The sequence below is a fragment of the Dasypus novemcinctus genome, chromosome 31, assembly GCF_030445035.2.
Source record: "Dasypus novemcinctus isolate mDasNov1 chromosome 31, mDasNov1.1.hap2, whole genome shotgun sequence".
Lineage (NCBI taxonomy): Eukaryota > Metazoa > Chordata > Mammalia > Cingulata > Dasypodidae > Dasypus > Dasypus novemcinctus.
Genome location: NC_080703.1, coordinates 31,923,125 through 31,937,305, shown reverse-complemented (window position 1 = coordinate 31,937,305; position 14,181 = coordinate 31,923,125).

Here is a 14,181-nt window from a genome sequence, read left to right as displayed (position 1 = left end):
TTTGAATGCCTTCTATACCTTTTTCTTGCATTGCACAGACAAGCACTTCCAGGACAAAGCTGACTAACAGTGGTGACAAGGGCATCTTTGTCTTGTTCCTGATATTAGAGGGAGAGATTTTAGTTTTTCACCATTGAGAATGATGTTAGCTGAGGGTGTTTCATATATGCTCTTTATCATTTTGAGGAAGTTTCCTTCCATTCCTGTTTTCCTAAGTGTTTTTGTCAAGAAAACGGTGCTGAATTTTGTCAAATGTCTTTTGAAATAAAAAATAAATTATTCTTGTGAAGACATGTTGGTGTGGGTGTGATATATTTATTAAATAATATGCAGTATAGTGTGGACTTAGTAAGAGGTCCATGGTTTTTACCTCACTGGCAAGGGGGTCCATGGAACAAAAAAGGTTAAGAACTCCTGATTCAGAGCTATAAATTTTCCTCTTATAACTGCCTTTGTTGCATCCCCTAAAGTTTTCATTTGTTGTTGTTTCATTTTCATTCTTCTGAAGATACTTCCTAATTTCTCTTGCCATTTCTTCTTTGACCCATTTGTTGTTTAAGATTTCTCTGTTTAACTTCTGCATGTTTGTAAATTTCTCATTTCTCCCTCAGTTATTGATTTCTAGCATTGTTCTCCATTGTGATCAGAAAGGATACATTGTATTATTTCAATATTTTTGAATTTATTGAGGCTTTTAAAAATTAATTTATTGAAAAAATCACCCCCACACAAACATACATAAACAATAAATATATAGTAATAGTTGTGAACTTACAAAAAAACATATATAACATCATACAGGACTCTCATAACTCACACTACCACCAATGCCTTACATTGTTGTTAAACCTTTTTAACTAATGATTAAAGCGCATTGTCAAAATATTACTACTAACCAAAGTATTTTCCGCCAACCCTCCCTATTATTATCTTTATGTCATTTATATATAAACATACATAAACAATTAAGTGTATAGTAAAAGTTGTGAACTTACAAAGCAAACATGCATAACATCATACAGGGGTCCCATATATCAACCCTTCACAAACACCTTGCATTGTTGTGAGATGTTTGTTACAAATTATGAAAGAATATTGTCAAAATCTTACTACTAATTATAGTCCTTATCTTACATTTGGTGTGTTTTTCCCCCAACGTACCTTATTATTTTTTAAATATATTTTTTTATGACAGAGGTTGTAAACTTATAAAACAGTCATGCACATATGCAGAATTCCTAAGCAACACCACTCTATCAACACATGACACTGTGGTGGAACATTTGTTTTTGTTTTTTTTTTGAACATTTGTTACAGATAAGATAATATCATCTGATTGTTACCATGTCCATAGCATACATTTGGCTCACATTTTGCATACTGCCCCATTATCAACACAGTACATCTTTGGCATAGATGCAAGAATATTATATTATTACTGCTAACCACAGTCCATAGGTCATTCCAGTTGTATTTTTCCCATGCGTTCCCAACACCCTGCAGTAGTGATATACATTTGTTCTAGCTCACAAAGGACACTCTTGCATCTGTACCATCAACCACAATTCTCATCCACTTCTTGGTTTACTATGCTATTCAGTTCCTAGATTATTCTCTAGCATTCTGTCTATTGGCATTTACATCCCTAGAATACCATTTTCAGTCACATTCCTATTTATAAACTAGCTATTACTGTTTTTACCACACGTTCTATACATTTCCACATTTACAGTAAAGCTAATTAAAACTTCTTTTTCATTAAACATTAGTAGTCCATTTCAGTCCTTCTCTTATCTCCATTAAGAATCCACCACTTACCACCAGGTCTTGAAGCTATTTCCTACAATTTCTTCTAGAACTTTTATGGTTCTTGCTTTTATTTTTAGGTTTTTGATCCATTTTGAGTTAATTTTTGGATAAGGTGTGAGATAGAGGTCCTCTTTCCTTCTTTTGACAATAGATATCCAGTTCTTTCAGCACCATTTTGCTGAATGGACTGTTCTGCCTGAGCTGTATGGATTTGACAGGCTAGTCAAAAATCACTTGACCATACATGTGAGGATCTGTTTCTGAGTCATCAATTTGGTTCTATTGGTATGTATCTGTCTTTACACCAGTACCATGCTGTTTTTACCACTATAGCTTGGTAGTATGATTTAAAGTCCAGAGATGAGGGTTTGCTTTTCCTTTTATGATGCTTCTGACTCTTCAGGACCACTTACCCTACCAAATAAATTTGCTGTTTTTTCAATTAAAAAAAATGCTGGTGGAATTTTTATCAGGGTTGCATTGAATCTGTATATCAGTTTGAGTAGAACTGACATCTTAATGATATTTAGTCTTCCAATCCATGAGCATGAAATGTTCTTCTACTTATTTAGGACTTTTTTTAATTTCTTTTAACATTGGGCTGCAGTTTTCTGAATACAAGTACTTTACATCATTAGTTAAGTTTATTCCTGACTACTTGAGTTTTATCTGTCATATTTTATTTTCATCACTCTTTTGACACTTTTAGTTACTTTTATTGATATAATCTTCATTTCTAGACTCTCTTCCAGGCCTCTTTCCCCTGTGTTTTCTTTTCAGCCTTAGCACACCTTTTAGTATTCCCAGAAAATCTGGTCTCTTGCTTAGAAATTCTCTCAGTTTCTGTTTATCTGTGAATATTCTAATCTTGCCCTCATTTTTGAAAGACAGTCTTGCTGGATGTAAATTCTTGGCTGGAAGTTTTTCTCTTGTAGTATTTTAAATATATCAGACCACTGTCTTCTTGCCTCCATGGTTTTTGGTGAGACATCAGCACTTAACCTTATTGGATATGCCTTATATGTTATGCATCGCTTTTCTCTTGCTGTTCTCAGAATTCTTTCTTTGTCTTTGGCATTTGACATTCTGATTTGTATGTGTCCTGGATTTGGTCTATTAAGATTTTTTTGGATGGGAATATGTTGTGCTTCTTGGACATGGATATCTATGTCCTTCAATAGGGTTGGAAAATTTTCTACCATTATTTCTTTAAATATTCCTTCTTCCCCTTTTCCATTCTCTTCTCCTTCTGGGACACCCATGACACATATGTTTGCACATCTCTGGTTGTCATTTAGTTCCCTGAGCCCTTGTTCAATTTTTTCTGTTCTTTTCTTCATCTGTTCTTTTGTATGTTCACTTTCAGAGGCCATTTTTTCAAGTTCACCAATCCTTTCTTCTGCCTCCTTAAATCTCTATTATATGATTCTAATGTTTTTAAAATTTCATTTATTGCACCTTTCATTCCCATAATATCTGCTATTTTTCTATGCATGCTTTCAAATTCTTCTTTGTGCTCATCCAGTGTCTTCTTAACATCCTTAATCTCTTTAGCCATCTCATTGAATTTATTAAGGAGATTTGTTTGAACAACTATGATTAGTTGTCTCAACTCTTTTATATCATCTGGAGGCTTATCTTGTTCTTTTAATTGGGCCATAGCTTCCTGTTTCTTGGTGTGGATTGTAATTTTTGGTTGGTGTCTTGGCATCTGGCTTACTAGAGTATTATTCTTGATGCAGTTTTTCTCTTTAGTTTATGGCTTCTTGCCCTTTCTCCCTTGCTAGTTGTGCAGTAGGAGTCAAGGATGTAATTGGTGCTATAAACTGTGGAGGCTCAAGTTGCCCTCATTACCCCAGGGTTGGATGAAGCTTCTCCCAATTTTCTCCTTTCCCATAGGCAGGGACAGAGTCACAGTTGTGTGGAATAATCCAAGTCATGCAGGCCTAGACTGTAGCTCCCCAGAGAGACTGATGAAGCGTCACACCCTTTTCTCTCCTGCCTGGGGCATGGATGGAGTTGCAAGTGTGGGCAGCAATCTATGCAGTGCAGGTCCAAGATGACTGCAACTGCCCCAGTAGATGTTTAATTATTCAGTTTGTGCCAGTCAAGGGTACACTCAGTTACTTGAATAAACTGATGCTGAGCTAGCGAACATCAGAGGTGCGACTGAAGCCTAGCCTCTTTCTGACTTGGAAGGCTCAAAATTCAGCCTTTCTCAGGATTTTACTTTAGCCCACTGAATTTTACTCATCAGTAGCTGAAGTTGGTGCTCAACCGTCTTTCCCTCCCCTATTTTTGGGAAGTGGAGCTTCATTTCCAGCCGTGGAAGAGCTCCTGGGGCAGCTTGTGTCTCCTGGAGGATGTGCACTGACCTCCAGGACATGGAGCCTCCACTTAGAGTCTTCTTGGCAGACGGGCAGTCTCTTTCTTCCATTCCATCAAGGATGTTGCAGGATGCCCTCTGGTCTCCTGAAGCCCCCAAACAGGTAGGTGCTTCAGCTAGCTCCAGATAGCTCTGGGTGTTTACTAATTGCCCTGTAGCAGGAGCTGACTCTAGGAGCTCGTTACTTCTCTGCCATCTTACCATAATCTCTGAGACTTGTTTTTTATCTAAGTTATGGTCTCTCCTGAAGAATGACCATGTGCACTAGAGAAGAATGTGCAATCTACTTCTATTGGGTCACATTTCTGTATACTTCTGTTAGGTATATTTGGTTTATAGTATTGTTTAAGTCTTCTATTTCCTTCCTGATATTCTATTTAGATGCTCTTTCCACTATTGAAAGTAGTGTATGACCATCTCCTACTATTAATATATTATATCTCCCTTCAAATCTGTCAATATATGCTTCATATATTTTAGGGCTCTGCTTTTAGGTGCATATATATTTATAATTGTCATTTCTCCTTGCTGATTGACCACTTTATCAGTAGAATGACCTTCTTTTTTCCTCATAACAGTTTTTGACTAGTGGGCTATTTTATCTGATATTAGTATAGCTACCCCAGCTCTCCTTTCATTACTACTTGCATGGTATATTTTGTTCTATCCTTTTACTTTCAACTTACTTATATCTTTGAATTTAAGATAAATCAGCATAGTGTTGTAAACAGCATAGTGTTGGGTCATACTTAGTTATCCATTCTGTAAATCTCTGCCTTTTGACTGGAATGTTTAATCCATTTACATTTAAAGCAACTATTGATAATGCATCACTTACTTTTGTCATTTTGCTATTTTCTCTTTGTATGTCTTATATGTTTTTTGACCTGTGGTACTTTTATTAATGCCTACTTTCATATTCATTGCTTTTTTTTTTTTATTGTACCATTTTGAGTCCCTTCTCATTTTTTCTGAATATATTTTTTATGTGTTTTCTTTGTGGTTAAAACTTGCCATCCTAAAGCTATAACATTCACATTTAATTTGATACCAACCTACCTTCAATAGTGGACACATATACTGTTCCTATACTCCTTCATCCCTTAAACTATTTTTGCACCTATTACAAATGATATTTTTGTACATTTTATATCCAAAGCCATAGGTTTATTATTACTTTTTATGCATTTACATTTTAGCACCTATAACAGGTAAAAAGTACAGTTACATTAAAAAAACACATTACAATAGTATTGACATTTATTATTACCTTTACCAGAAGTCTTTATCTCTCTGTGCCACTTGGAACTAATGTCTAGTGTTCTCTCCTTTCAATCTGAAAAACCCCCTTTAGCATTGCTTATCAGGTAAGTCTAGTGGTAATGAACTCTCTTCAGCTTTTGTTTATCTGAGAATAGCTTTATCTCTCCCTTATTTTTGTCTTGCCAGATATAAAATTCTTGGTTGGCAATTGTTTTCTTTCAGCACTTTAAATATTTTCATACCACTGCTTTCTTACCTTCATGATTTCTTTCTTTCTTTTTTTTTAAAGACTTATTTATTTTTTATTTATTTCTCTCCCCTTCGCCCCGCCCCCCCGCCCCAGTTGTCTCTCTCTGTGTCCATTCACTGTGTGTTCTTCTGTGACAGCTTCTATCCTTATCAGTGGCACTGGGAATCTGTGTTTCTTTTTGTTGCATCATCTTGTTGTGTCAGCTCTGTGTGTGCAGCACCATTCCTGGGCAGGCTGCACTTTCTTTCTCACTGGGCGGCTCTCCTTATGGGGTACACTCCTTGCACATGGGTTTCCCCTACTAGGGGGACACCCCTGCGTGGCCCGGCACTTCTTGCGTGCATCAGCACTGCGCATGGGCCAGCTCCACATTGGTCAAAGAGGCCCAGGATTTGAACTGTGGACCTCCCATTTGGTAGGCAGATGCCCTATCCAATGGGCTAAGTCCACTTCCTGACCTCCATGATTTCTGATGAGAAATTGCCACTTAATCTTATTAGGATTACTTTGTAATAACTTGTTGCTTTTTTTCTTCCAGCTTTCAGAACTCTTTCCTTGTCCTTGGCATTGGACAATTTGATTACTATGTGTCTGGTATGGTTCTCTTTGAGTTTATGCTGTTTGGGTTCATTGGGTTTCTTGAATGTGTATCTTCCCATCTTTTGTTAAATTTGAAAATTTTTCTGCCATTATTTCTTTGAGTATTTCTTCTGCCCCTTTCTCTCTTTTTTCTCCTTCTGGAACTCCCATAATGTATATATTATTACATTTGATGGTGTCCCACAGTTCTCTTGACTGTTTTTCCTTATTTTTTTCTTTCTTCTCTTCAACCTGAATTATTTCAGTTGTTTTGTCTTCTGGATCACTGATTCTTTCTTTTGCCACATCCAATCTGCCATTGAAACCCTCTAGGGAGTTTTAAATTTTAGTTATTATGTTCTTCAGATCTAATATTTCTGTTTGGTTTCTATTGAGAATATCAAAGAGACTCCCATATTGTTCATTCTTTGTTTTCTTCATATACTTTAGTTCTTTTTCTTTATTTTCCATTATCTCCTTGAGCATATGCAGGAGGATCATCTTTTTAAAGTCCAAGATATCCAAAGTTTGGTCCTTTTTCTGGATTTTTAAATTTTGTTCTTTCGGATGGGCCATCATCCCCTGTTTCTTTGTTTGCCTTGTAATCTCTTGTTGCAGGCTGTACATTTTAATATTTAAGTGTTAATTCTGGCAATTAGTCCCTGAGCTCTTTGTTCCTTAAGTTAGAATCCAGTGGTGATATAAAAGATTTTTCTCAAATGCCAGGAGCTAATGGAAATAAACAAACCAATGCCAAAAGCCCCTTTCACTCTCATTGTAAATTGGCTCTGCTTTGGCTGGGGTTGCCTTCAGAGGTTAGCCCTTTTATGAAGAAGATAAGACAGGACAAACACAAAGTACAACTTCCTCTCTATTTTGTAAGAGTCTGCTTGGAGCCATGGAGCCTGCTTTTTTTTTCCTGGGCTTGTGCTTGCTAGCAGCTCTGGGAATTCCTCTGTTTACAGTTTACAGGAGTTCAACGAACACCTGCTTTATTCAATTTGATAGTCTTTCGCCCTCTCCTGGGTGTTCTCTTGTGTGACTTAATACGGGTAGTACTTTGCCCAAGGCTGCTTTGACATAATTGTTTTCTCACACTGTCCAAGCTGTCTATAAGCCATTTCTCTGCCCTCAGGACAAACTCTGGGAGGGTGAGCCCAAGACAAATTCCCTGGCTCAGTGCTGTTACCATGTAAGTGGGCAGGCTCACCGTTCAAAGTGCATAGAAATTAATTAATTCTGTGACACCAGGATTTCAAGAGAATAAAGAGTTTTCTTATTTGGCTGCCAAGTTAGGAGCTAGAAACCCCCACTCAGATCTGTCTCCCCAAGCTACAGAAGTTAGGGATATTTACATGATTTGGAATGGGTTAGTTTAAGGAAAGGGGGTAGGATGGACTATGAGATGATGCAGTTCAGAAGACTGGGTTAGGTAGGCATGCATACTTGCAAATCATGCTTATTCATACATCACATGTTCAAAAATGGCAGCTTAGTATGTTGAGTGGGTGTGATTTTTACTATTATAATTAGCTATACTAACTTTAGGTCAGGATTTTGTTACTTCGTGCATGTATGTACAGGGGTAGCTAAAATGTGTCTATTTTGTCTGGTTAGAGCCAGTCAATAAAATGGGGAAAGAAACAGGAACCACGCTTTTAATTAAGCAAGTTACTGTTAATAAACAAAAGTGGGCAGACTAAGAGAAAAATAGGAATTAAGCTTTTACAAGAAAGTGAATATAGTAAAGATGGGGGTGGGGTACCTGGAAACAGACTTGCCAGGGGCCGGTATTAGTACCTCAGACTTCTACCCAATAGAATGGCACTGACATGCACACACCCCAGTACGTGCACAGGCGCCACTGCTCCTTCTGGAAGAGGGCCAGGGGCTCCCAATGGAAGCATGAGCTGGTTCACTCTGCATTGTGGAGGGAGTGGGTGAGTGGCTGGCGCGGGCTCCAGAAATGCTTCTACGGCTTTTATAGCTGTGTTTTTTGGATTCAGCCCGTGCCCTGTTAATGCAGTCCTTTAACAGTTTTTTTTTTGTAGTTTTAAGGAAAGTTACTAAGATTCCCCATTTGCCTTTGCCTAAGGGTGCTGGAACAATGGCTGTCCTCAGAGCTGGCCCCAGTGATCTGAACTAGCTGACCACAAGCAGTGATCAGTGATGAGCCCACACCACCCAGGAATCTGGAGGACTCCGTCTCTGTGACCCACCCCGATACCAGCACCTTGTTCCTGAGCCCAGGCTGCAGACCCCCGCCCTCCCTACTGCCTGCCATGGGGCTGGGGCTTGGGAGACACACGCTGCGGCAAGGAGGGTGAAACTAGTCAGTATTTATCACAATTTACCAGTCTCCTTCTCCTGTTCCTCCCTGGATGCTGCACGGTGTTTCACTAACCTCCAAAGTTTCCAAATAGTTGATTCAGACCGTTCTTGCCAATTCAATAGCTATTTTAGTGGAGGGATTGATGCCTGCAGCTTCCTAGTCTGCCATCTTCCCACAATCCTTTTGTGTTACTGCTTTTGACGATTCTGCATCACGTCTGAATTATTTTAGCAGGAACCTATTAAAAGAAATGGCTCATGTGAAAAATGTGCAGTTTTGTTTTGCTTTGGGTAGGAAATACTTGCACAGACTCTGCAAATCTGTGAAGACACAGTTTGCTTCCAGACACCCAAACTGTGCTACCATTTCGTGACCTCTTCTGACATGATTAAAACCTGTTTGAACCCACCCTTCACACAGACAGAAAAAATGCTGTCCACCGGAGAATTTGCATTTTCATTTTAAAATATTTTTCTCATTATAAAAATAATTCAGTTTTATTATGGAAACTGTGAAGAATAGAAAATAACACACATATAATATATATGATAAAATATTCTATAATCTTTATGCCCAAAAAGAGCCATTGATAATATTTTTTGTATCTCTAATATTAAATATATATACATTATAAAAATCAATGATAAATTTTATATATTTATATTTAAACACATATGTAAATATAAAATAATGTATACCTTATAAATAATAATATATTTACTATAAGAGAAATACAATTTATATATAAGTATATTTGCATATATAAGTACAAACTATCTCAAAATTTGCCTTTTTCACTTAATTTGACACATTAATATTTGGTTATAGCATACCTTTTAGAAGTTGCCAAGAGTTTCACTGGACATAGTTTCAATATTTATTTCAGTATTTATAGGTACTTCTGTTTATAAACATTTTGTTTATAATTTTTGGGTCTAATTTTAGCTTAGAATACATTCTTAGGCATGCAAGTGGTGGGTCAAAGAGATTTTTGAGTTTTTTGGATAGAAATCATCTTATTGTATAAATGCAACATTTTGTACACTTACTTGCATTTTGTAAGAAAGCCCATTTTAAAACACCCTTCTCAAATCTTGGTGTAGTCATTTAAAAAAAGAAAGAGAAAACCTGTCAATGGATTAGGCAAAAATTTGAATTACTAGTATGGATGAACATTTTTTCATAAGTTTATTTGGCAAATGCTACTTCTGGTCTTTCCCCCTTTTTCTGTTTGCCTTTTTCTATTGGGGCATTTAATCTTTTCTTATTTTATGAACTCTTCAGCTATTTAAAATAGTAACTGTGTGTCAGATATATTGCAAATGTGATTTCCAGTTTAACATTTTTTGGTATTGTTTGCCTAGAAATAGCTTTTGGGGAATGGCAGGAAGAGATGAGAGGTGGAGGCGCCTTTGGGACTTAGAGTTGCCCTGGATGGTGCTTCAGGGGCAATCACCGGACATTGTAAATCCTCCCAGGGCCCACTGGATGGAATGGGGGAGAGTATGGGCCATGATGTGGACCATTGAACATGGGGTGCAGAGATGCCCAGAGATGTGCTTACCAGGTGCAATGGATGTGTCATGATGATGGGAGTGAGGGTTGCTGGGGGGAGAGTGGTGGGGTGGGGGTGGTAGGGTTGAATGGGACCTCATATTTTTTTAATGTAATATTTTTACAAAATCAATTAAAAAAAACTAAAAAAAAAAAAGAAATAGCTTTCGATATTTTTGAAATGTGATGTATCAATTGCCTTGTTTCTTCTTTACTTTTGGGTTTGAATATTTTCATTTTACGGGAGAGCAGTCTTCTTTGTGGAGGATGGAGCTCCTTTTGAGGAATTTTAGGCTCCTGTCAGTAAACAGGGAGTAAACAGGGAGCATTTGGGGGGCGGGGATGGAGAGACTTTGCATTTACTTTTCTTTGTATCATACATACTCTAATTCCAAATGGGCTGTTGTTTCATTTTCAGACTTGGCCATAGTATTTTTTTAAAAAATTCAGTATCCCATGTTTTTCAATAAGCTACTTTAAAGTTCTCTAATGTTTTCTCCAAAAATTTCCTGCCATATCTCACACATGTGGATTTTTCATGTGGTAGAGAGAACACAAACTTTGGAGACAGACACACCTGAACCAGAATCCTAGGATATAGTTTTTCTTCCTTGCTTCATCCTTCCTTTTCTCCCTCCTTTGCTTGCTTCCTTCTTCTTTCACTTCCCTACCTTTGCCTTCCCCTCTTGCCCTTTGTTTTCCTTTCACTTTTTCTCTATTTCTGTTGATATACTAAATAAATGAATAATACCTCAGACTTAGAAGTTAAGAAATTAAAGTTTTCCATTAATCTTTCAGGTCAGGTGTTACAAATAATGTTTTACCAAAACATTAGTTGTAAAAATGTTTATCTCAGATATTCATCTATGGGAAATTCTCTTCCATGCATTCAAGTCAATGTTCCTTTGATTTTCCAGAACCAGTGGATTTGGCTAATGTGGATTCACTGTGCCCTATGCTTTGCCTTTTCCTTATATTCATTGAAGTCCATCTGCTGACATCCCCTCCCTCTCCTTGGCTTATTTCTACCCCAGAGATCTTAGTTTATTTGAAAATATGGGGATATCTTCTGGCATTCACTCTTTTGTATGATTTGTAAAAATGTTAAATACCGAACCCATCTTGTAGACTAGAGGTGCTGCTTAGAAGTTGCCCCTCATCCAGATCAACTGTTGTTTTTCTCTAAACGAAATAAGTGGAGTACTATCATAGACACTTTCTGAGATGTCCTTTCAATTCACTTATGGAGACATGGATCTTTCACTGCTTCCCTTGACCCATAAACATGGGCCCCCAGCAACCATGTTTGCAGTATGATCCCTACCTTCTTGGCCATTGCTGATTGGACCTGAGCTGGGCACTGTATCCAAGCTGTTAATCAGTCAATGTCTCCTGTAATTAAGGCCCTGGAACTAAGGGGTTCTAGAGCCTTCTAGTCTGTCAGTTTGAATGGAGGGGAAGTAAACTCAGGATTGCGAGGTGCCCATCAGCCACTAGTATGAGGCCTAAGATGCAATCATGGGGGAGAGAGAGAAGGAAAGAAACACTGAGAGAAGCTTCCTGGGCTCTTGAGGGTTTTCAGACCTTGCTTCTCTTCCCTTCTGGAAGCCAGATAGCATTTCTGCATTTGGTGTTCTTGAGTTAAACCTTCATTTTGATACATTCTTGTTTTTCTTGACCCCATTTTAATTAGCTTCCCTCACATGCAGCTTAAGATACTTTATCTTTTTTGCTTTGAGCTCAAATATATATTTGAGTTTCTATAAGTTCTCCATATTTTGGTTCCAGAAAATACTCCCAAGTGATATTTCTCTGTCCTCACAAACTACTCTCTCCATGTACAATGATCCCCTACATTTGAATACATGAAGAAACAAGTCCAATTTTAGTGTACCTCTGTATTAGTCAGCCAAAGGGGTGCTGACGCAAAGTACCAGAAATCTGTTGGCTTTTATAAAGGGTATTTATTTGGGGTAGAAGCTTACAGTCATAAGACCAAAAAGAGTAAGTTACTTCCTTCACCAAAGTCTGTTGCCACGTGTTGGAGCAAGATGGCTCCCGGTCTCTGTGAGGGTCCAGCCTGCCTCTTCCTCCTAAGGTTCTGTGGTCCCAGCTTCTTCTGATCTCAGCTGTAGGCTGGCATAAGGCTCATCTCTCCCTCCAGGGCTTATTTCTTTCTGGGCTTTCTCAGTTGTTCTGGGCTTTGGTCTCTTAACTGCAAACTATCAGGCAAACCGTTTGACTCTCTCCCCAGGGCTCTGGCATCCAAAACTAAACTCTCTATGTTCTCTTTCTCTGTGTATTTACTTCCCTGTCTTTGACTAAGCATCCATATATATAGCCTACAAAGGAGTGAGGGGTGGGGGGACTCAAACCGAGTCTCCCTAATAATGTGGTCAAATAAAAGCCCTGATCTTGATTTACTAAAGTAAATGTGAAAACTCTGAATCTAATATAGTCTACTATGCCCAATGGGAAGAGAACAGTTTACAAACACAATCCAATATCTATTTTTGGAATTTATAAACAACACCAAACTGCCACAACCTCTTGTAAATATTAATCTTAATGGCAATCTACCTGGATAAAGTTTATTAGAATTATTTCTATAAAGTTTTTGCCTAGAGAGTACAAGAAGAAAGGTGACCATCTTCAAGCAAGATTACATTTGTCTCTCCTTGTACCCATCCTTGTTCCCGCTCCCTGGACCCCTGAGTTTGCACCTGTGCTTTCTGTAATTACAGGAATTGTGTTTAGATACATTGTCTGATGCCTGCCAATCCATGTTCTGTTCTCTGAGAATTGTCATGCCCATTAGAAGTATCCTAGGATTTTGCTCCTCGGATCACAGATTTTTTAGACCAGTGGGCTCTTTATTCAAGCTGTGACAATTGGATTCTCTCTCCCAGGGATTTAAAATGGTAACACAGGGATGTTTGTTGATCTTGGGCATTAGTCATACCAAGCTGGGGCTCTGAGGCTAGGGCAGCTGTGATCTGCCACCAGCATCGCAAAGCCAGGGTTGCCTGTGTGCAGAGAGAGAAGATTAAAGAAGATTGCACAGAGAGAAGCTGAGATGAGCTAAAACACCTCTGCAGACAGGCAGAAAAAGCAATCTTCAGTGCTGATACTCTGGTTTCTGTACCTTCTGAGGTATGGCTCTACCTCTTGCCCTTGAGTGCCATGTGATCTTACCAGTATTTTTCTAATAGATTCCAGTTTTTGCTTAAGCTGATTTGACCAGGCTCCTATTTTTTTTTAAATTAACAAGTCTATAACAAAGAGTTAAAATAATATATTAATAGCTTTGGAAGAATGGATATGGTATATGAAGCTGGTATTTGCTAACTTTAGTGAAACTTTGCATAAATATTGGAATTAATATTTTCCTTCTGTTTGCATCTGTGAGACATTAGTTTATACAATAAAAACCCACAAAGGAAGATTTTTGAGGAAATCATGATTTTCCTACTTTCTGAAATTGTACAACTTCGATCTGGGCTGTTTATAGGTCTCTAGTTTTTCTCCAATTTGGTATTCTGACTTTCAAGTTATAGCAGCTCCTTGACCAAGTTCAAGTTGTTGCAAAACCATAGAATATAAGAGCAGGAATGGACCCAAGGGATTGTCTGGTTCATTCCTTTCATTATCACAAATGATGAATGTACGAAACAGAAAAGTGCAATGTCTGGCTTAAAATCCTATTACTTATTAGTGGAAAAGTCGGATTTGAATTGTCTTTCCCATTTTCTGATCCAACGAATTTAACCTCCTGTTTCGGTGATGAACCTGCATACTAAAGATTCAGAGCTATGAAAGAATGTGAATATGTTCGTTATGAATTTTTAAGAAGTGGATGTGCCTGTGAGTCGACTCTTCCCAGGGAATCTGCTGCTCCTGTGAGGCTGCTCTCCTGTGTCTACCCTTGAGGCCTGGTGTGGAGCTAGGGCTTATCTGACATAAAGTGGCCCTTAACATGACTTGGATCCAGTTATTTTCCATGACTTC